This window comes from Amphibalanus amphitrite, unplaced genomic scaffold (genome assembly GCF_019059575.1).
Source record: "Amphibalanus amphitrite isolate SeventyFive unplaced genomic scaffold, NRLGWU_Aamphi_draft 000424F_arrow, whole genome shotgun sequence".
Classification (NCBI taxonomy): domain Eukaryota; kingdom Metazoa; phylum Arthropoda; class Thecostraca; order Balanomorpha; family Balanidae; genus Amphibalanus; species Amphibalanus amphitrite.
Window position 1 is genome coordinate 293,796 of NW_024881918.1, and position 24,266 is coordinate 318,061.

The window sequence follows — 24,266 nt, forward strand, 5'->3', positions numbered from 1 at the left end:
GGACCAGGTTATTCGCGGAAATGGTAAGCAATGAAAACTTTCTTTGGGATAGAAATGAAGAATCGCTGAAAAAAGTAGCATAGAAAACAACGAGTGTTTTCTGGAAAGAAGTGATTTTGGCATATGGTAGATTTATGACGGCATTTGCAGTCACTGATGTAATAGACATAAGTTGTAATATTTGGCACTCGGATGTAACGAAGTTCACAAATGGAGAAATACGGGATTGGCGTAAAAGAGGTCTTACAACATTAACCCGCGCGGGGCTGGGGGGGGGGGTAAATTTTACCCCCCCTCGCGAATTTTTGCGATATCTCAAAAACGGCGGCGCGCAGCGCCGCCAAACTTTCAGTACCTTTTCTTACATCAATTTGACACGTTCCCTGAAAATTTGAGCGAAATCCGTCGGAAAATTTTTGAGAAATTGACGTTTTAGTGACGTCATGTTCGCCATTTTCGCCTCAAAAACGGCAAAAGTTCAAACGCCGCTAACATCTTCATTTTTAAAGGAATCAAGACGTAACAAAAAAGGTTATACGTAATTTTACTTTGTCTATCAAATGGCTATCTCGGTTTTTTGAAAATTTTGGATTTTGGCCTAAATTTTTTTCAAAAAACTTACTTTTTTTGGGAAAATCATTATAAAATCCAAAATTTTGAGTCTATCGAAAAAACCGGAATATATGTCAGAGAGGTGGTCTATGTGCACCTACATACCAAATTTTAGAAGAATCGGTTCAAAAATGTGGGAGTTATTCAAAATTTTATGACGTCACGACACACAAAATTTTTGAAAAATGACTTTTTTGGAAGTTCTAGACCTCGTACGGAAACAAAAATAGCACCATTCGATTCGCCGTGAAAAACTGCATCAGATAGACACCTTTTTAGGCCTTAACAACCAACTTCAAAATTTGACCTCACTTGACCTGACCTTGACCTGACCTCGACCTGAAATTCATCCAGAGGTGGTCCATATCACTTATTGAGTGTGCCTATTGAATTCTACGATTAAAATGACCCATAAAACATGTGTCGCACATGCCCTTTTCTATATTTTGTTTTTTGGTGACCTGACCTGACCTGACCTGACCTTGACCTTGACCTCTGAATGATATTGTATGCAACGAATATTGTCTTGGTAGCCTATGAACACGTTTTGGGCGATCAGTCTCAGTCCATGACTCAATTCTTTGGCAACTACGGTGCAAGGCCGATACTGTAGAAACTTGCAATTTGTACCCTTGACCTGACCTTGACCTTGACCTCAAACTTTAAATTAAGTACATGTTTCTAGTAGTTCGTGATGAGAGCTTTCGATTGGCGTTTGAATTTTCCAAATCGGACCATTAGTTCGGGAGATAACAGGGGGGGTAAAATTTACCCCCCCCCCAGCCCCGCGCGTTCGGCTGGAGACCCCAGCCCCGCGCGGGTTAAATGATTTACTTGACGAAAGAGGCGCATTGATGAATTTTTCGCAATTAAAGGACAGATATGCATGGGCGGCGCCACCGGGGGGGGGGGGACGGGGGGACAGGTCCCCCGCTATCGAAAGTTAGGGGGGTACAGTACCCCCCTATCGGCGAGGCCCGTTCAATAGTTGATAATAATGCATTGTAGAGTTGTCCGTCGCATTTAATGCATCGTTGGTTAATCAAGGCAGTTTCTGAATAAAGATTGCTGTTGGGATGTATCGCAGGAGGTCCTGGCCATCTGCAAAAGGTGTGGAGCTGTGATGCCTGTAGTTATAAGGTGATCGGCAGGGCCTCGGGGATCGTGCCCCCCCCCCCCTTTGGGGGCGCCAGGCAGGGTTATTACCTCCCCATTCCACTGCCAGACCCCATTGCCGACAAAACCAAGTTTACTGAAATTCCATAGATTTCCGTTACATATATGGATATTTTCCATTCCTAATTAGTCAAATTCAAGCATGGCAGTTCTACATGACCACAGGAACCATTTGAAATCTATGCCATTTAACCCCAGCACTTGTGGGGAGAAGTGTTCGGATAGATCACAGGCAGGACCAAAAAACCACGCAGTAGCCCAAGACCTTATAATTGGGTAGCATCGGCTCCCTCTCGTCAAGGGGTTCGATAGCACTCGTTTTTTTCTGCAAAACTAAGTTCGGTCGGCGGCCGAACGGCTGGCTGGGGGTCTAATCGAGCCCCCCCCCTCCTCTTCTTACGTCAGCGGCTGTGAAAATGCCATTACCAGCTGTCGAAACATGGCAGTTGCTTTTGCATGAGTGCACGAAAGGGTTTTAGGTACGTGATACGTGAAAGGTTCTACATGAAAATTGAGATACACCAGCTTATCAAATTGTGCTCACTGTGGTGCGCTCGGTTCTACCTTGACTAGTCTTTGAATTCTGGGGTGAAACAGACCAGTCAAGAAACCTGTTCCATAAGGAGAGCCACTAATGCTAAAGAGATGAGGGATGAGGTTTCCAGAGACCTTCATTACCTCCCAAAGGGGGTGCCCCGCCATTTGCCAATCCCTGCTGTACAGGGTGTCTCAAAAGTTCGTTGACACATTTCCCGTGTCCATAAAGCATATAAGAACCGGCCAAAAATCTAAGGTTTTGCTGTCTGTGTGCACACTAGACAAATATGCATGCTTTGACAACTGATTCGGGAGGTTGGAAATCAAACCCTTTGCTGTACCTATCTCCAAAAATATTTGCCCATACCGATTTTCGTCGCTCCGTCAGCTGCCGGAGGCTGATAAAAGGTTACCAGCTTTCAAGCTCTTGTAGGGGAGGGGGGGTAACCCTGCAGTTTCTGCGTCGGATTTAGGTTTGACGAGCTCCCCGGCAACATCCGCTTCTCTCTGAAAGCCGACAGCTTGCATCGACACCATCCGTGAGTATTTTGTAGGTCTTCTCTGGCGCTAACTCCTTCATGAATGACTGGCGCCAACCTCCCAAGCACCATTTTCCTTTTCAAAACAGCCCCATTCCTGAACAAATGGGAAGTGCCAGGGGCAAATTTTTCGCAGCATATCGTAGCATATGTGTCGGCCATCTGTTTCTACTTTCTTAGACACATTGTGCAAATTTCGCAAATCCTAAACGCTCGTCATACCCCATGCCAAGACCTTCGCTGGGTTGCGGAGTGTTTTCCTCAGGAGAGGTTCTGCTTTGTAAACGGCCAAAACCTGCCCATCGTGTGGTTTTGTCGGGATTTTGTGTCTAAAAGAAAGCTATTCGCTCCAGATCTGCCTCTTGAAATTTCGTAAGATAAAGCTTTACATTAATTGACACTTTAGGAGGGTCAGTTGTCCTTGGTATTGACGATTTTCGTGTCATTTTCCCCAAAAATTTAGCGTTATACTAGTAGATATTATAAACAATTTCAAATGATACTTCGTCTTTATTTTACGATGACCTGCAATTTTTTAAACTGGGTAACCTCTGTCTGTTAGCTTCTTGTCAGTTTTCAATAGTTATGCCTTCATTTTGAGCTGCTTTCCGGAGCACGAGTCTGCTGCCGTACGAGGGTCGTTCAAAACGCTGTTAGTCTCGCATGGTTTTATCCTTCAAAAATTTTAGCCCCCGTTTTTATTAGATGATCAGCATGTTGTACTCATCCTCGCCGACACTTTGCCATGTGTCATTTCCGACTTAACCATTCCCATTACTCCTGAAACAGAGAGTTTCTCAGCCGACCCGATTTTGCGACCTCCATTTTCATGTTTGACCCATAGTCAGAGATGAACCCTTTTTGTGAGCTCAGGAAGGGTCGAATGTGCTTGAAAACAATGAGACTGCTTGAGGAAGGTTGTTACTAGTGATGTCAGTTACAGAAAATCGTGATACCGATACCAAACCAAATACCAATAATAACCATAGGAAAATACTAAAACCAAACCAACTTCAGAAACTGAGGGAAATACCAACTTTTTACCGAATTCACAACCTCTATTACATTAGTGACGATTCACAATACCAGCAAAATACCAAATTCATTAGCCTTAAAATACCAAATACCAAGTTGGTATCGGTTTGGTATCGGTATACCAAAAAGTTGGTATCCGATTGACATCTCTAGTGGTTACCAATGTCCATGCAAAATTTCGACTGTTAATTTATTGTTGATTCAGAATTATTGACAAAAGAGCATGGCTGGTACCTGTCAACGAACTTTTGAGACACCCTGGCCTGTAGTTGTTGCGATTGGAGGGTGAATATGAGAATGATGCAGGTCGTGCCAGCTCGATCATGACGAACACAATGGTGCCGACATCACAGCTCTACTGCCATTTTTGACGAAGTTAATCAACAAGGACCGGAATCCTACCCTGGGGAATTTCACCTGCAGAGGTCGCCGGACCTGAGACCCTTTCACTCATTTTTTCAACGGTGCATGCGCTCGTTTTTCCCGCGAAGCTCTTGGTAAGTAAAATCCATCAGAAAGTGTGATCAAATAACGGCTGGTGACCTTCCATGACATAGCATGACCTTTTGAGTGACCACCGATGACATGACCACTGACGGCTAGCCATTAGCTGCACCCTGCCCGTTGCATATGGATCAGGTGGTGATGTCATGATTCTGAAATTATATTGCAGTTTTGGCGCACTTGTCAGAGCAGAAGACATTCCCACTTTTCCTCCATGACTATATGATGGTGAAGCCATGAAGCTGACCAGACGTAAGATCGAAAAGTTGAAAGTACGAAACGTAAGAATAGTTGGCACTGCTACTCATACCTAAGCAATTCGCAGCTTGTAGGACACCAGCTTTGAGTTGGCAAGACTGCAAATTTTGATTTAGAGGCAAGGATGCTTGAAAAGGTGATCGATCTTAGGTGTCCTAGAATAAGTTTGGAAACGGGATGCACCATTCGATGTGTTTTGGCCTTTGCCAAGTTTCGCGGCGTTACGTGCCTCGTTTTTTTTTTTTTTTTGCATACCTACACGATCAGTATCTACTTTTGGGATTTTCGGTCAGGCAAGCCCCCGTCTCCGTCCCCCCCCCCCCCCTATCGAAAACCCGTGGCGCCGCCCCTGCAGATATGGCATCAGTGGGATATAACTGGATTACGTCGGATTAAAACATAGTTTGCCTGATCAATGGCTGCGAGCCCTGCGCCAGTGATTCCTCCGGCGGTGTCGTTCCTTTTGTCAAGGCGTAAAGGGTCGAAATATTTATATGCAGTTATTATCAGTGATGAACTGAAGGAGCATAGGCATAGGTGGGAAAGCATATGGGCGAGCGATATGGCGATATATGCTGTCAGGATGTATACAAAAATATATTGGATATAACATCGTCGTCTTCCTATAGATCACTGCACTACAAAATTATTAATACGCGCATTCAGGTAACTAATCTATTGCTCTATCGCATGGGTATATCTGACAACAGTAATTGTACAAAATGCGGAAACATCCGGGACACGCTAGAACATAAGTTCTGGCATTGCCTCAGAAGTCGTAGGTTTTGGGACATTAAATCATGGCTATTGAGAAATATATTTCAAAAATAAACGGGGCAGTGGACCAGCATCAGAGAAAAAATGGGAGGGTGTTGCTGATTTCCAGGAATCGATACTGGGAGAAGAGTAGTTCGATTCGATTTCCTTTTATGTATTTTTTTTTCTCGTTGTACGATGGTATGTTTTTTTTTTGTTATGACTGCGGAGCTTCATTTGAGCGTGGGTATGAAATTAGGGCGCCAATGCGTGGGCATTAAAAGAAAGGGAAGTGCAATGCGATTTAGTAATGAGTGGTTGGTTGTTGTTGGGTTACGATCACATCCTTCGTTATGCACTATAAATTTGTTGGGCTCTGAACGGTGTGGAAACGAATAGTATATCTGTGTGAAATGTGAGTCCCACTTCAGACAAACTTGTTTGACGGATAGTATACAAATATACTACAAAAAAAAATAGCTGGCGTGGGTTTCTTGAGCCTCGTGACAATCGAACAAGGGCCAGAGTCCCATACGCCCATGGGGTCTATCAGTTGTTTGGGGAAGGGGGGGGGGGCAAATGATATGATGGCCCCCTGATTTGCCGTTGGGGGGCATGGCCCTGATGCCCCCTTCCCCCCTCCTGCGACTGCCACTGCACTGAAAGTGGAAGGGGGAGGGGCAGATACAGACATTGCTGGCCCCAGCCTATTTGAACCGAGGTAGGAAGGCATGGTCATTGGTCACCCTGGCCCCCAGCTAGTACGCCTTTGACGAACTATGCCGACCCCGAGCACATCCGGCCAAGCGTTGGTCGTTTGTATACGCATTCTGCTGCACCGTGCTAGTATTGTCTTATACCTTTTCAGTGCTCGCTGCCCCGCCTCGTAGTCAACAAAATGCTGCCATCAGGACCCAGGACTCCCAGTTATGCTTCTGAACCTGAACCACAAAAGAAGATGAAGAAGCTGAGTGAAGTGCTGAAGGGACATGAAGAACTCTTCAGTGACATTCTGGGAACAATGAATGGTCAGGAAGCTGATCTGGAACTGAAGAAAGACGCAGAGCCCGTCTTCAAACCAGCAAGGTTCAATACCTTATTACCTTACAGTCTGACTGATGCAGTGGAGAAGGAACTGGGAGTAATCGAAGATCTGAAAGATGATGAGCCAACGCCAAAGTGGGCAAAACCACTGGTTGTGGTGCCCAAACCAGATGGAAGCGTACGCCTCTGTGGCGACTTCAAAGTGACACTGAACCAGTACCTGAACGTACCAGTGCATCCTATGCCGAAGACCGGAGACTTGCTGGCAACCATCGGACCTCCGAAATTCATATCTGTGGTGGATCTGTCACAGGCCTATCTGCAAATGAAGCCGTCAAAAGAAAGTCAGGAACTGTGCTACCTGAACACGCCGTTTGGACTGAAACGGATGCTGATGCTCCCTATGGAGTCGCGTCAGCTCCAATGCTATTTCAAAGAGCGATGGACCGAATCTTGAAGAAAGTACCCGGTGTCCAATGTCTACTGGATGCAGTGCCGTAGCCAGGGGGCACAGGGGGCACGTGCCCCCCCCCCCCCATCGGGTCAAGGGGTCTCTCGGGCCCGAAGGGCCAGAGGGGCCCTGCGGCGCCAATTGGCCATTGAGTGTCCATACCGGCCAAATTTAGACCAAGAAGGGGCCCACAGAGCTCATAAGAGCACCTCATGGACCCCTTAGTAGCCACACGAGGATCCCCATCGGGCCCCTTTCCGGCCTTTGAGGGCCCCTTGGCGGCTTCTGAGGGCCCTTACCGGCCTATGAGGACCCCTTACGGCCTGAGGGCCCCTTGCCGGCCTCTGGGAGTCCTTACCGGTCCATGAGGGGCCAGCTCTATGGGCCCTACACCCACCTGTAATAGCCCCACACCAATGTCTCTGAGTGCCCCATAACAGTGACTGTGAGGGCCCTCACCGGCACCTCTAAGGGCCCACAACGGTCTCGAAGGTCCCCCACACGGGCCCGAGGGGCTCTGTGGCGCTAGTTGGCCGCTAGACTCCGCACTGACCATATTTCGACTCAGACGGGCCCAACAGGGCTCGTAAGAGCACCTCACGGGCCCCCCTAAGTAGCCACACTAATATCTCCACAAGAGCCCAAGCCGGCTTCTGAGGGCACCTTGGCGGCCTCTGAGGGGCCCTCGGCGGTATCTACCGGCCTCAGGGCCATTGCGGGCCTAAAGTCCCTTACTGGCCTATTAGGGACCAGACCAGCTCTAGAGGTCCCACACCTGTCTCAGATGGTCCCACACCAATATCTCTGAGGGTCCCTAAGGGCGACTGTGAGGGCCCTCACCGGTGCCTCTGAGGACCCAAACCGGCCTAGAAAGGCCCACACACGGGCCCGAGGGGCCCTGTAGCGCCAAATGACCGCTGAGGGTTAACTGGTCATATGTCTGGTTATATTTCGACTCAGAAGGGCCGAACAGGGCTCGTAAGGGCATCTTATGAGGCCCTAAGTAGCCACACTGAGATCTCCATAAAGCCCCTACGCTGACTTCTGAGGGCCTTTGCTGGCCTCTAAGGGCCCTTACCGGCCTATTAGGGACCGACTCTAGTGGCCTCACACCCGCCTGTGATAGCCCCACACAATTTTCTCTGAGGGCCCCAATAACAGCGACCGTGAGGACTTTCACCGGCGTCTCTCAGGGCCCCACACCCCCAATTCTGAAGGCCTACACAAGTACCTCTAAAGGCCCTACATCGGTGGGTCTGAGGGCCTCACACCAGCGACGCTGGCAGCCCCACACTGGTAACTCTGAGGGTCCCACGGCGTCTGATAAAACTATGCCGGTCTGTAAGGACCCCACTGGGCTCCTCTGAGATCTCCTTGTCGGCGTATCAAGGGTCCACAATAGCAGCTCTAAGGGCCCCACGAGCGCCTGTGATGGCCCTGTGTCTCTGAGAGCCTCCACATCGGCGCCCGTGAGGGGCCTCACCGGCGACTGTGAAGGCCCCACACCGGCGCTTCTGAGCGTCCCAAGGCGCTCCCACACTGCCACCACTGAGGACCCTACATCAGTGCTTCTGAGGGCCCCACATTGGCATTCCTGAGGGCCCCACACCAGTGCCTCTTAAGCACCTATATTGGTGTCTCTGAGGGCCCATCATCAGGGCCGGCTCCACACCTGCGTATCAAATGGCCACCAACCGGTGACTTTTGAGGGCCCCACATCGGCGACACTGAGGGCCCCACCGGCGTCTGAGAGTATCGTGCCGGTCTCTAAGGACCACAGAGGGCTTCTGAAGGTATCGCCAGCCTCTGAGGACCTCTTGCTGGCCTGAGAGCCCTTGCTGATCTCTGAGAGACCCTGCCGGCTTGTAAAGGGTTCGGACCAGCAGCTCTAAGGGCCCCACATTCGTCTGTGACAGCCCCACACCAGTGTCTCTGAGGGCCCGCTACGGCTACTGTGAGGACCCTTACTGGCGCCTTTCGGGGCCTCACACTTGCACCTCGAGGACCCACGCCGGCACCCCTTTGGCCTCAGTCAGCAATAATGCCTGCCTCTGAGGGCTCACACCGGCACTTGTGAGGGCCTCACATAATGCTTCTAAAAACCCCTAACCAGTGGCTCTGAGGGCCCTACACCGGTGATTCCAGGGGTCCTACCAAAGGCACCACACACGTCCTTTATAGTCTCGCTGAACTTCAATCCCATACCGGCCTTCTGAGGGCGCCACGCCAGTGCACTCATTGCCCCACACCGGCAACTGTAAAGGCTTCACACTGACGTCTCTTAACCCTCGCCCTGGCAGGGCATTTTTCATAACACGGCCTGGCAGGGGGGGGGTCGATGCGACCCCCCCCCCCCTCGCGATTGGCTCCTATGGCACCTAGAAACACCAAATTTGGTAGGTAGGTGGGCCTCCTGGAGTTTTCGCCCCTGTGCAAATTTGGTTGCTCTAGGTCAATATTTAGGGGGGTTTTGGGGGGTATAAATGTAAAAATTTCGCTAAAAACAGGTCAAAAGTTTTTCGCTTATAACTTTTGATCTAATTAAGATAGCGCAAAAAGAAAAGCACCAGTGAACTCAGCACGTCAAGGCGCGTCGAATGATATACTTTTTAGCCTGCCTAAGTGTACTTAAAGTTTTTTCTTAAATTTTAAGTAAACTTAAATTAATAAATTAAGTTTAAGTTAACCAACTTGCATCATATCGCATATCATTCGATTCGGCTGATCACTAGGAACACAATGATACCATTTTTGAAGCTCTAGCGTCATTATGTGCCAAGTTATTGGCAAAAACGTCATTTGACCTCATTTGACCTCATTTGACCTGACCCATGGATAAGCACACCAAACAAAGAAGCACCAAGTGACCTGCTGTTAAGTACTGTGGTTTCAAAGCACAAAAGTGATAGAACGAAGCGGATATCTCCAGTATCTTCCGAATTTAGTATTTTCCCATAGGCTTAACATTACGACGTAATGACCTCTAACTGACCTCAGGTCATTGACCTTAAAAAACCCGAACTATATGTTATACGACTCGGTGAACTTGGCACATCCTGAAAGTTTGAAGGAAATCAGTCCAAAACTGTGAGTTGGACAGGTGCAAAAAGAAAATTGAAATTTGACCATGACCTTGTACCGGTTTTTCTGACCTGGTGACCTGACCCAAGGTCACCCGGACCTGAAATTTTCAGGTCATATGTAAAAAGGTTGCCCCATAGGCTGTGCCAAATTTGGCGGCGCTGCGCGCCGCCGTTTTTACGCTATCCTCGAAAAACCTTAGGGGGGGTCGCATCGACCCCCCCCCCCCTGCCAGGGCGAGGGTTAAGAGTCTAACACCAGTGCCTTCCTCTGAGTGTCCCACACCGGCTCAATGGGCACGGCCACTCACCGGTAACGCCGATGATCCTCACCGGCGACTCTGAGGGTCCTACACAGGTGACTCTGGTCTGAGAACCTCAAAGGCTTTGACCGGTGCCCCTCTGTCCTCTGAGGGCGCCGCACTGGCATCCTAAGGCACCACGCTGGTCTTTGGGGGCCCTACATACAGGCATTCTGAAAGCAGTACACAACTTTTAAGCAGCCACGCTAAGCACTCAGGAGTCCCACGCCGGCATCTGATGGCCTCTAAGCTTTTGACTTTCGTGCTTGGCTAAAGAGGGCCCAACCCAGGCGTGAGCCTGCAGGACGGGATCCAGCCACATGCCTCTCACCCACTCAGGTGCCCTACAGTAGACCGAGGACTCTTTCAAGTCACTCAGCTTCAGATGACTCGTGAGTCTCTTTGCGGGTTCAGATGACTCGTCTCGGTAGGCTCACATCAAGCGATCGCACAGGGCCATTTTGGGGCTTCAATGGTCGTTTGCGATCAGAGCGTCTCACCTGACGCTCTCATGGGCTGAATCCGCTAGGTGAGTCCCTTTGACTTATCGAGCCCAAAATGTAAAACATTGTGCTGGGCAGCATACAGAGCCCGCCAAAACGTGCGCTCGTCCCCTTCACTTGCGCACGTTCAGGGTAGCAGCCAAACTGTGATAGCCATGGAAATGCATCCCCTAGTCCACACGATGTTCATCTATCGGGCATGTTTCAGCGCAATTTGCCAAGTCAATGCGTAGCTATTGTAAGCGCAACAATTTTAAGCACCCCTGACTTGACACAAGGCACGTGTCGTGTCGTTCACCCACATGCATCAAAGGTGGTTTATTAGATCATGATCGAAGAGATGGATCTCCCTGATGCAGGACTGCTTGTCGATCGGTCGAGCGATTGATGAGGCATGCTTAAAGGTAGTGTGCCAGCTTTCCTGGACCGTATGGAGTTAATGGCCCAGATAAGGAGAACCGGATTTTTAGAACTTATCCATACCTTCAAAACTCATGGAAACGTCTTAAATTCTTCAAATTTTGAGTACCCCAGTGCGAAATTCGCCCCGACGGGTTGTCGGTCGTACCCCAACCACATTTCACACCACTATGAACAATAAATGCACACACTGAAATCGCTATTACCGATAGGCTCATCCAATCAAGTTTCGATAAACCCGTTCATCATCATCTCCTGCGGTTTCGAACACGCCTGTTAGGTGGTGCAGTAGACCGCGCCCAAAGCCAGGGCCCCGGTAACGTGAGGTAGCCGAGTCGGGGCAGCGTGCGCTGACCCAAGCCGGGGCCGCGCGTCCTACCGGTGTCATGTGATAGTCCGGGGCTGCCCGCGGGGATGCGGTAGACCGCGCCCAAAGCCGCGGCCCCGGCTTGGGTCAGCGCACGCTGCCCCGACTCGGCTACCTCACGTTACCGAGGCCTTGGCTTTGGGCGCGGTGGTGGTGCGTCGGGCCGCGCGCTCTGACTTCGGCCAAGAAAAATGCGTCAGCTGATCATTGTCATTTCTGCCACTTTCATGTGGTGAGATGGGGTCATAACTTTAGAGACGGCTGTTTCATATCAATTATTTTACATAAAATAATATTTCCAACCATAAATTAATGTTCGACAGCCAAATTAAAGAAACAATACCAATTTAAACTGTAAACCTGTATTGGTATTACCAATACAGGTTTACAGTTTAAATTCGACATTGTGTTGTCTACGATTAGACAGCTGATAACTCATTCCCGTACGTCGTAACTCTATAATGACCTTTGCTTATTGTCACATGTGCGCCGCATTCGTGATTGTTGCCGACGCCTGTTTGCAAGTCAGCCCACTACAGTTGTTATACATATCGAAAAACCGATAAACTTTTAGGCGAAAAAAGCACTATTTTAGGCCCATTTTGATTTTTTTTTTTGCGATATTAGGTAAAAACAGTAGCTTCTTATCCTAGGAAAAATAAAATGGGAAATCATTCAAAGGTGGCACACTACCTTTAAGACTGAAAAACGTCACAGGTGGGGCATTCCACGATAGATCGACCAAAGCCGTACACCCTCATATCTTATTTTTTGCTTAAAATTGGTCTAATGGGTTGTTATGGGCGGGGAAGCCAGCTGTGCCAAGGATTTTTTCTTCGAACAACGGTTTCCGAGATATAGCCTCAGGCAATTCCTGGAGGTCACGCTGCAACCCTATGTTTGGCGGCTTATAACTCAGAAACTATTGGTTTTCTATGGTAAAAACTTTTTATGGTTCAACTCGCAATCAACCAGCAAACGTTTTAGCTATCTCGGATTTTCGATTTTTTGAAAATTTTGATCACGTGACATCTTGATCTTTTTTTCGAAGAGTGACCTTGATATTTTCCCAAATGAAAGTCGCAATTTTGCCTGATGACGATTAAAGCCTTATCAATTGTCATTCATATGCGACAATAAAAAAGTGACTTTCGGCCTGCATTGACCTGATTGACACCGGTAGATTAACTTAGACTCTTGCACGCGGTAAACTTGCTCATGTGGCTGGTGACCGAGGTGGGTTGTGTGGCGGCTGACACCGACATCAGACTTTGGTGCCCGGCGGCCGGTGCCGTGGCGGCGGCCGGTGTTTTATCCCTTGGTTTACCCTTACCCAGACCTGGGCCTCGTTTCATAAAAGGAATTACTTACGGCGTTCCGTCAATTATGCCAGATTTGGCGTATTTGATGCCAATTTTTTGTATGTATTTATTTGAACGCCCACAGGTATGACACCCATTTACAGACGCAGTCCGATACTAAAACCTATAAATACATGTGCTCATGGGTTGTCAAATATAGGTACGTATAGTCATGTCAGAGAGATTAAGAAGGCTCTAAGAGACTTCATAAAAGTTCCTCGACTGGCGAATAGGTCCACAGATGCCACATGTTCGTACATGCCGTTCACTTGTCTCGGTAAGCGACAAAACATTCCGGCCCTTATCGTTTCCACCCTTGCGGTGGGTTCGTGCAGTATCGCCCGTCCTCGAGTCCGCCTACATGGAACACACAATCCAAACATCCCAACAATATCGGTGGACCTAATGCGACCAGAGAACACCGAATGAAGAAAAGTGAGATCGCGCTGCACCAACCTTGCCCGAATACAACTCACACCAAAATGAGACAGAAGCTGATGGTAATCGAGAGACTGAGAGGGCCGTGTGGAATGAGTTGCCAGCCAGATGAGCATCTTATGCTGGATACGTTCCAGACGCTGTATATGTGTTTTTGAGGCCCCAGCCCATACTATGCTACCGAATTCTATCACAGAGCGAACGTGGGCATTAAAAGCAGTGATAAGAGGCTCAGGTCGAAACCGTCTCCCCCTCGCAGCACGAGAGGTCTGCAGCGAGCGCAAGTACACGCCAAGCGCCCGGTTCGCACTCCTGACGACGCCGTCGACGTGAGGCCCAAAAGTTAATTTTGAGTCCATGAGCACACCCAGATCGCGCATCACAAATACACGATCTAAGGTGATCCCATGGATGGAGTAGTCGAAATGGACTGGTTTAGTGCGGAGAGTGAATGTAATCTGTTTACATTTTGTGGGATTCAATTGCAGCTTCCAAGTAGTTGACCATGTACAGAATTTATGTATATCGTTTTGAAGGGCGACAGCGTCATCAAGCGTGCGAACCGGGCGGAGCAGTTTCATGTCATCAGCATACATGAGGCACGACGAGTTCAGGTAAGATGGTAAATCGTTGCAGAATAAAATAAACAAGATCGGCCCACATATGCTGCCTTCCGGCACGCCCGACCCAACACGGGCCCAGCCAGACGTCTTCCCGTTGACCACCACTCGCTGCTCTCTCCCACAGAGGTAAGACTCGAACCACCGCAGGGCAGAACCGGAAAGATGATAGGAGTGACGAAGTTTGTGCAGGAGAAGAGAATGGTTAACGCTGGTAAAGGCAGAGGAGTAATCGGTGTAAATAACATCAGTCTGATGGCCCGAGGCGATAGCGTCCCACAACTGCTTGACGAGGCAGGTCAGGTTGGTCTCACAGGAGCGTCCGGCCAGGAACCCGTGCTGAGCCGGAGACAACACAGGGGCCACGTGCACAAGTAACTGGTCACACACTACTCGCTCGAGAATTTTGGAGCAAATTGACAAAAGTGACACAGGGCGGTAATTGGCCGGGTCTTTCCTGTCACCTTTCTTAAAAATCGGCACCACATTAGCCCGTTTCCAGACCAAGGGGAACTTTCCCTGGGCAAAAGACAAAGTACAGAGCTTGGTTAATGGCACTGAAAATTCGTCTGCACACTCTGATAAAATTCGTGCACTAAGACCGTCCGGCCCGCATGCCTTGTGTACGTCTAATGATAAAAGAATACCGCGCACCGTCTCATGCATCACAGTAAAACGATCGAGATTGTCAATGTCATACGATACACAGTCGGGGAATACATGCACACGCGGGTCAGAAAATTTGGCAGCGAATGACCGGCTAAAACATTCGGCACGCTCAGTGTCGTCAGTCACGATGCGACCGTCACATTTCAAGGCCGGTACACCACGCCCCGCGGACTTGATGGACTTAAGAAGCGACCAAAAACGTTTCGAGTTACTTTTAAAATCGTCCACTAAGTGTAAAATATACTGCCTGTACTTCGACGAGACGATACTTTTGAAGCGCGCCCTGCGATCGGAAAAAAGTGCTAAATTGTCCGCTGTGGGCGCCCTTTTCTTCTGGCGGTGGGCGGACTCCTTCTCACGCAGAGCACGTTTAACATCGGAGTCAAACCAGGGCGGGAACTTAGCTTTCAATGTCACTGTCGGAACAAAATCAGCAACAGCTGCCTCTACCCACTGATAAAATAGCCCTGCAGCGTCATCCACATCCATGTCATCCAACACGTTCCATGGTAAAAGACGCAAACACTCCTTTAGTCCAGGGAAGTCCGCTCGGCGATAGTTGAGCGCCGTGCTACGGGTAACACGTACAGGAGTCTGACGTGGGATAGAGAGTGTTACTACGGTCTGCATGTGGTCTGACTCAAACAGACCAGCATCCACCTCGCACTCACAGTGATTCAAATTTGAGATCACTAAATCGAGCATTGCATCATCACGAGTCGGCTCACAAACATGTTGCCTCAATCCATGGTGGGCAAGCATATCACAAAATGACAAAGCACGGGCTGTCCTACGCTGGAATACAGGGTAGTTGTTGGCGCCTGTCCATACAATCTCGGGCAAATTAAAATCGCCCAACAACAGCAGAGGACGATTGCCGACACACAAGTTGTCCATGGCACTAATGATACTCCTAAGGGAGGAGTCACTGTCCGGCGGACGATACGCCACAACAACAGTCATAACCGGACACAGACCCGCGAGATCAATCACCATGACCTCAGCACCAGCGGGCTCAGCCTCTGAGCGCCGGACGGGCAGCAAAGACGAGCGCACGGCACACGCCACTCCGCCGCCAGATGTCTCTGCCTCCCTGTCCCGGCGGAACCACACGTGATTGCTGAAGCCGTGTGACAGCTCGGAGTCTGCCACGTGAGGTTTTAACCACGATTCCGTGAACGCCACTATGTCGTGCCGCTCAAGAACAGGTGCAACGGCACGGAGTGTGCACAACTTGTTCTTCAGACTCCGTACATTCTGCGCCAGACACGATAACCGACCGGTCGCAGCGACAGCCGGCACAGTCCGAGCGGGGGTCGACTTGGAGTCGTTCATGCTAGACGGCGTCGGGCCGGGGTTGAGCTCAATGTCACCACAGAGGACGATGCGAGTGACGCTCCATGTTGAGCTGGCGTTCGAGTGGTGCAGAATCCTGGTGCGGAAGAATCTGGGGGCACGGCCCCCGCCAGAAGCACCACGCAGCATAGCCTTGGGTGTCCCTGCGCGTGCACCAGTTGCAGTGGGTTGACAGCTGCTGCCCGCCGTCAGCAGAAGAATAATGACCAGAAGAGCCTTCATGCTGATGATGGATAACGGCGGCAAGGTCGGCAGCTGCCAGTGCCAGCTCTTCTCAGCCGCTGGCGCAGCAGAGCCCTCAGCGTGGAGCTCAGAGCGGAGCTCAACTTCTACTTCCATCCCTCGCCGCCAGATGTCTCGCTGTCGGTGACCTGGCTGCCGGTCACGGTAGAAAACAGCCAGCTGGCCGTTCAGCAGTATGTACGTCACAGCGAGCCATCCCGCCAATCAGCGCTCAAGTAGAGGGACGAGTGACGTCATACCCTGGAACTGCCCGTCATGGCGCCCGGGCAACAGGCGGCCACGGGGACACCCTTCAAACGCAACACCGACCCTAACTGGCCGGGAGCGTACACTGGCAATATCAATCTGCCACTGGCAGCAAAAAGCAGATGTTCTGCCACCCTTAGCACAGGTAAATCGAGCTACTTCCCAAGAAAAACGGAGAAAGTCCGGAGCCGTCCAAACAGCGTCCACACGGCAGTGCGCGCATGCGCAGTATCAATTCGGTTTCATAAAGCCGGAGACCGGAGTAATTCACGCCATCGAAAGTACGGAGCTTCATTTACGGCAAATGCTCGATTCCGGACCAATTGATGCCATTTGGGTTTCATAAAACGACGTAATTAACGCCAAATATTTTATCAAGCTCTTGATATCAGTGGTGTAAACTACGCACAAAAATGTTGCGTGATTTTGAATTAATGTTAAGATTCGAAGCTATTTTTTAATATATTTTATAATGTTGAGCCCGGTGAGGAAGAAAGAACAGCCAAAATGAGAAAAAGAAACTGCAAATCTTCTGTACCAGTCGCTTTTTGTGGCCACTATCGGAATTTTGTTTATTCGCCGCGCCGCGCCACTTTCGTAGTTAGGCACTTCTGCTTAGCTGGCTTTCTGCTGTTTTTAATATATTGTTTTAATAAAGGATGGTCATCAATATCAATTTTGTTTTTTCATACATAATTTTTAAGATTTAAATTCAACATAATTGTTTTATAAATTCTCGTAAACAAATAAGTGTTGACATGAAATTGTAATTTGTAGGACGCTTGATAAATTACGGTAACTACGCAAATGTGCTTAGTTACGGAGGTGTAAACAATTCCAGTTGTGGCTTTGTGAAACGGATTTATTTGCGCTCCGTAGTTTGAAAGGGTCTGAATTACGGAAAGGTGTAAGTTACGGCAGAGTTTTATAAAACGAGGCCCTGGTGCCTCGAGTTAAGTACATTGTGTGCTTTTGCATCATGTCTTATCTGTTTGTTCAACTTTATTTTTGCATGCCTTGACCAATAAACGAAGTGATGATGATGATCAGGTCATTTTTTGACCTGTCCTCAGTCCTTTATAAGTCAATGGTAGAAATATCGGCTACCACCGAAACGCATCTGACCGGTTCAAATACTTTTGAGTCATGTTGAGTTAGGCTATTATTGATGGCACTGGTGCAGCTTTGTATCAGTGACCCGCTGAAAGGTCATCCGAGGTCACGCGTTGAACACACAATAATTTTCCGTTTTTGGCTGTACCTTTTGATCTAATAAAGAAAGAGACGTAGAATAGGCACCAATCCGTTTGCTTTCGCCTAGCGCCAGTTCGTTTTGAATTTCGATACCGATGACCTGAGGTCAGGTCAATTTCTTGACCATCTCATTATAAGTCAATTGGGGAAAATCAGCTCCCTTATTTTTACACCAAAACGCGGCGGGATTGCCTAATATACCATGAGTGACTCCATATGCGACTAACTTTGACTACCTTGAGACCTTTTTTGCTCTTGTCAACTGTGACGTTGCTCTTGGGTCATGTGACGTCATTAAAGGTCACCAAATGTTTTTTTGCTAATAACTCCTTACAGATTTGAGATACAGCCGCGCGGATAGGCTCATTGTGTTCAGCTCGTCGAGGCCCATCGAATGATATATATATATGATGACCTTAAGGTCACGTGACCTAAGGTCAACTTTTGACCTTGAACTTTCGAGGTCAACATACACATGTTTCGATGCGGATCGACGAGAGGATCACGATGGTGCTATTAGTTTGTTCCTAGCTGAGATACTTCGAAAGTTATTCGAGAAAAACTTCATATATATGTAGTGCCGCCATTTAGACTTTCTTTTTACCCCTGTGACGTCATCTTTGACCTGACCTGAAAATGACCTGAGTAAAAGTTGTAGACCTTATCCATGTGTACCCTGTGCCGTTTACCGCTTGTCGCTTTCTTGCTTTGTTCTTGAGATCTCGCTGTCGCTCCCGCTCGTAATAGTGGGAAGGTCATAAAAATGACCTGACCTGAGGTCAACGCAGGCCGAAAGCCACTTTATTATTATCGCATATGAATGACAATTGATAAAGCTTTAATCGTCATCAGACAAAATCGCGACTTTCAGTTGGGAAAATATCAAGGTCACTCTTCGAAAAAAGGCCAAGATGTCACATGATCAAAATTTTCAAAAATCCAAAATCCGAGATAGCCAAAACGTTTGTTGGTTGATTGCGAGTTGAACCATATCAAGTTTTTACCATAGAAAACCAATAGTTTCTGAGTTATAAGCCGCCAAACATAGGATTGCAGCGTGACCTCCAGGAACTGCCCGAGGCTATATCTCGGAAACTGTTGTTCGAAGAAAAAAAATCCTTGCCACAGCTGGGTTCCCCGCCCATCACAACCCATTGGACCAATTTTAAGCAAAAAATAAAATATGCGGGTGTAAATTTTAAGTTTTTTTGGTCGATCTGTCGTGGAATGCCCCAGGTCGTATTGGGCCACGTTGGGCCGCTCGTATTGAGTTATTTCACTGTGCACAAATTAACTCGCTCGCTCGCTTCGCTCACTAGTAAAATACTGTGCATTTTATGCACACTCCTCAGGCAAAAACATCAAATTTGTACTTACCAATTTTCCACTTTTCCTCAAGTTCGAAGACCATTAAAGAGAAGCCCACCTGCGAAGGGGCCCGTTTGCAAGGGGGAGCCATCTGCGAGGGGGGCCCATCGGACCCACTGTGCCCCTCCCATCGAAAGGCTCTGGCTACGCCCCTTTAGCAATCTCTTTCCTACAATGATGGGTCAATGGAGACTGATGTAGGTAAATGTGATGTCATCATAGCCCTGGGCCCTGTTTCACCGCCCGACGCTGCGCGCGCTGCAGCGCGCTGGGAGCTGAGGCACGCCACTGACGTCACTCGAATGACGTTGCGTGCGATCCGTTAGCTTATGATGAATCGCATTTGGAACGGAGGTCCTAAGAAACCAAGTACGGAGAGAACAGAAGTTTGAGTGCGAATGCTGCTAGCGTGCTGATGGTGCTGGCGCTGGGTGCTAGCGTTTAACGATGACGTCATAGCGTAGCGTCAGAGTGGAGTTTGTTGATATTGCCATGGAAACCCAACGCACCGACGCGCGCAGCGCTCTGCCGTGAAACACCGCCCTGGTCGGCGGCCGACTAGCGCGTTAGCCCGCGCTCACATACGTGCACGTTACCCCGGCAACGGGCTATTGACCAATGAGAAGCGAGAAAAGTGTTACGTCACTGTGATTTTTCATATACCTGTGCCCCCGGACGTGACATAGTGTGCTCGTGCGCGTGCAGGGTCCCTGCGATCGCAAAAGAGCGCTAGCAGAGCGCCACTCGACGCCGCATTTGTCAAAAGCGGCGCGTTGGCATGCTTTTATATGAATGATGTGTGTAAAAGTGAGTTTTTATGTTGTTAATGTTCAGGAAATGGTTGGGAAAATATGTTATTTTTATTTGTTAGTTGGAGTTGTTATTCAAAAATATTCGGTCTATAGCATTGATATCTACTGAAAATACTTTCGTTTGAATAAAATGCAGATATTTGGCAACTGAAGTGTTAAGTAAGCCTAAATGATCGGTAGGTATAAGGGTAAGAGACACCCTGACATTTGAGAAACGAAAATATATGAATTTCCCTTATAAGACTCGCTCAATATGCTACTCCGCAGTTTATACCCCGAGGGTGCCCGGGGGTTCCCGTTAGTTTGTCGGTAGCACTCGGCTCGCGCGCGAGCCGACGTCACCGCCTGTGACGTCGGCTCACGAAATGCGTCATACCCTGCACAAAAAATAGCCGGCTGCCGAAACAGCGCTCATAAAAAGGCCAAAACAAAGAGGGCAACATTATGACAAGTGACTAGCTTCAAAATGGGTTTTTGTTGATGACAGAAGGTTACTTTTTGGTTCTGTTTACCTTATAATCAGCACATTTTCCAGAAGCGTAAACTGCATAACATGTAGGTAATTGGCTAAAAAGGCCATTAGTGGTGAATGAACATGGCTTGTTTTGTGACAGAATATGCAAAACATTTCAATACATAAATTGTGTGCCCTTTGACACCCCAATTGTGGGCATTTGATGTCTGATGACCATTTCTTGGAATAATATAGGTGTCCCTTAACCCGCGCCCTGGTGGGGTCTGTTTATAACGCGACCTGGTGGGGGGGGGGGCTATTTTTTGCCCCCCCTCGTATCTCCGAAACTACTGGACGGATCCGCAAAGTTCAAACGGCGTTCGAAAGGCCTGTCAAATTTGTCGAGGGAAACCAAATTTCATTGACCTCGGGGTCACCGATGACGTCACAGGTCAGGTCAAAGATGAAATGTTTCACCGTTCACGGGTCTTCTAGGGAAGGCGCTATAACACCGAGGAAAACGCATTTTGTCGAGAATCAGCGGTAGGGCGTCAGTTGCCTAGTAGATATGTTGCTATCAGAGGTCACTGGCAATACCAGGTCAGGTCACAGGTCAGGTCACCAAGGGTCACAGGTCAGGTCACATGAGCCCAACTTTACTAAGGTTGTGTGATACATGTTTTATGGCCAATTTTTCATTTCCAACTCAATGGTGTTGGTTATAAGACTATCAGGTACGGCTTAGGTCACTTTCTGGTGAAGTTCAGGTCAAGGTCAGGTCAAGGTCAGGCCAAAAAAGGTCAAATTTTAAAGTTGATAGTTTTGCATAAAATGGGTATTGATTCGATGCAGCTCGTCACGGGGAGTCTAATGGTGGTCTTTGTTTTGCGCTACGGGGTCTAGAATTGCTAAAAATTGAGTTTGAAAATTTGACGTCATCAATTTTGAACAGTTTTTTTCGCTATAACTTCGCCAAAAAAAGAGGTATCAATCTCAAATTTGGTATGTGGATTGAAGGCGGTAAGGACTATCACATATTTCCGGTTTTTGCGAAATTCAAAAAACTTTTTGGATTTTTCGATTATTATATTAAAAAAATCTATTTTTTTATTTTTGGGGGTCAAAATCCAAAAATTTCAAAAATCCGAGATAGCAGTTTTGTAGCCCTGTCCAATCTACAGCTTTTATGTCTTTATCATTTTTCTGTATTCGCAAAGCTATAGGCCTGACAGCTCTTCCCGCGGAACCCTTTTTTGGGTCGAAAACGGCAGAACATGACGTCACTCTGACGTCATTTCCGGCCAACCTATCATAGCCTTTGGAATTTTTTTTTTTTGGTCACAATGTGTAAAATTGATGTCCGGGAGGGTACTGAAAGTTTGGTGACGATCGGCGCAGCGGTTCTGGAGATATATCGAAAAGTCTGGAGGGGGGGCAAAAAATAGCCCCCCCACCAGGTCGCGGGTTAACACCCCATATTGGGGTGCTAAGGGACAGTGATGAAAAATAATAAACAATAAGATGCAGGTGTATATTTTTACAACTTTAATGTGGCAGACATGTAAAGCACCAAATTCCACATAAATGCTGACAATTTGATGCTTCTTCTAGGGTTGACTATTAAGTAATGGAAGTGCCTTAACCTTCCAGGCGGTGGAGGGGGCATTTTTTGCCCCCCCCCCTTAGTTTTTTCAATATATCTCGAGAACCGCTGCGCCGATCGTCACCAAACTTTCAGTACCCTCCCGGGAGCAGCTAGCGCACATGGTGACCAAAAATTTTTCCAAAGGCTATGATAGGTTGGCCGCTAATGACGTCAGAGTGACGTCATTTTTGCCATTCTCGACCCAAAAAAGGTTTCGCGGGAAGAGCTGTCAGGCCTACAGCTTTAGAGATACAGAAAAATGTGTCAGACATAAAAGGTGTGGAATCAAAAGGGCTACAAAACTGCTATTTCGGTTTTTCGATTTTTTTTTGGATTTTGACCCCCAAAATTAAAAAAATAGATTTTTTGAATATAATAGCCAAAAAATCCAAAAAGTTTTTTGAATTTCGAAAAAACGGAATATATGTGATAGTCCCTACCGCTTTCTATCTACACACCAAAATTGAGATTGATACCTCTTTTTTGGCCAAGTTATAGCGAAAAAACTATTCAAAATTGATGACGTCAAATTTTCAAACTCATTTTTAGCAATTCTAGACCTCTTAGCGCAAAACAAAGACCACCATTAGACTCCCCATGACGAGCTGCATCGAATTGATACCCATTTTATGCAAAAATATCAACTTTGAAATTTGACCTTTTTTGACCTGACCTTGACCTGACCTCCACCAGAAAGTGACCTAAACCGTACCTGATGGTCTTATAACCAACACCATTGAGTTGGAAATGAAAAACTGGCCATAAAACATGCATCGCATAACCTTAGTAAAGTTGGGCTCATGTGGTGACCCTTGGTGACCTTTGGTGACCTGACCTGTGACCTGACCTGGTATGACCGGTGACCTCTAATAGCAGCATATGTACAGTATATCTAAAAAGTATGTCCCCTGGTTTGGCTCTCCCACAGGAGGCGAATCGGTAACTTTGCTGAATCCCAGTTGCGGCACCCGGCCACCAGGGTCGCTGCCGCGCGAGCGGCCTTGACCGCTCGCGTGTCATTGGCAGTTCGGTCCCTCCCCATCTATACCGAGGTGGGGAGGGGAGAAGAGGGGAAGAGAGGAGAGGGAGCGGCATCCGCTCGGCAGTTGGCGATACCTGGCTGACCCCGCGCTCCCTCGCTGACCTTTGTCCTGCCCTCAGGCGAAGCCCGACTTCCTGGCCTGTAGCGGCCCAGCGGAAAACCGAGCTCGCGGGGCGCGACTCCATTGGCCCAATCTTATAAATGGAATGCTGTCGTATTCACGGCATTAGATAATATTAATAGTGATACCAGCAGTGGATGTGGTAAAATACAGTCCAAAATAAACGAAAGCACACGATTCGTGCATAATGCGCCCTCCCATTCAAATAAGCCCGCCCACTTCGATAGATGGTGTAGTTTCTTAGGGCGTAAAAGATGCAAAACACTACCGATTTTTTTAGCTCGGCCACTGGGACCGACAACACACAATTGACTGAAATGCATGAAAACCATTTTGCATTTAGGTAATAGCCGTTTTCTGCACCCAAACTTTAGCCAGTGACGCCCTGTCCATTCTAAAGCGTTTATAAGATTGGTCCCAGCACCCGATTTTATATGAGGAAGTCGTTTAAAAAGCATCTTATTTCTAACGAACTTATTATTATGGCCACTTTTACGGGACGTCTATAGAGCTTTGACTTTTACATTTCTTGCTCGTTCAGGAGAAACGTTTTAACCCTCACCGGACCAATTCAGGTTTTCTGAATACCGAGGGGACGTTGGGGGTTGGAAGTGAGGAAACAACCCCCTTCGCCGATTCGCCCCTAATTGAGCTAGAGCCTCACGAAAGAAACGATCGTGTGCGTCGTTACGAAATGCAGCGATTGGTCTCCGATTTAACCCGGCAGTTGCTGGGGTATTTCGCCACCCACCGTTTGCTGGGGGGGGGGGGGGGCGTTAAACGCCCCTAGCCGATAACTCGAGAACCAATAGGTGCAGCGAAACGCACGGGGCGGCAAACGAAAGAACGCGACGAGACGCTTCAGATGAGTACTTTAAAGTTGAATTTTTAGGTCACAGGTCGGGTCAAGGTCAGGTCAAACACCTGAAATCGGGCTTTCGGTAGCATGGACTTCAGGACTTCGCAATGGGCGCCTCTCGTCATAAACTCTGTCAAAACGGTGCACAATCCATCGTATAAGGCCTACAAGAGTGCCAGCTCCATGTAGGGGTC

The 24,266-nt window shown here is 48.1% G+C and overlaps 1 protein-coding gene across 1 annotated transcript in view; it reads right to left on the minus strand.

The window, feature by feature from the left end:
* Nucleotides 1–10,370, minus strand: part of LOC122391162 — a 115,104-nt gene extending 104,734 nt beyond the window's left edge. The window contains exon 1 of the mRNA XM_043384841.1: nucleotides 10,304–10,370. The gene's annotated coding sequence lies outside the window, so the exon portion shown is untranslated. The remainder of the gene's footprint in view (nucleotides 1–10,303) is intronic.
* Nucleotides 10,371–24,266: the final 13,896 nt, after the last annotated feature.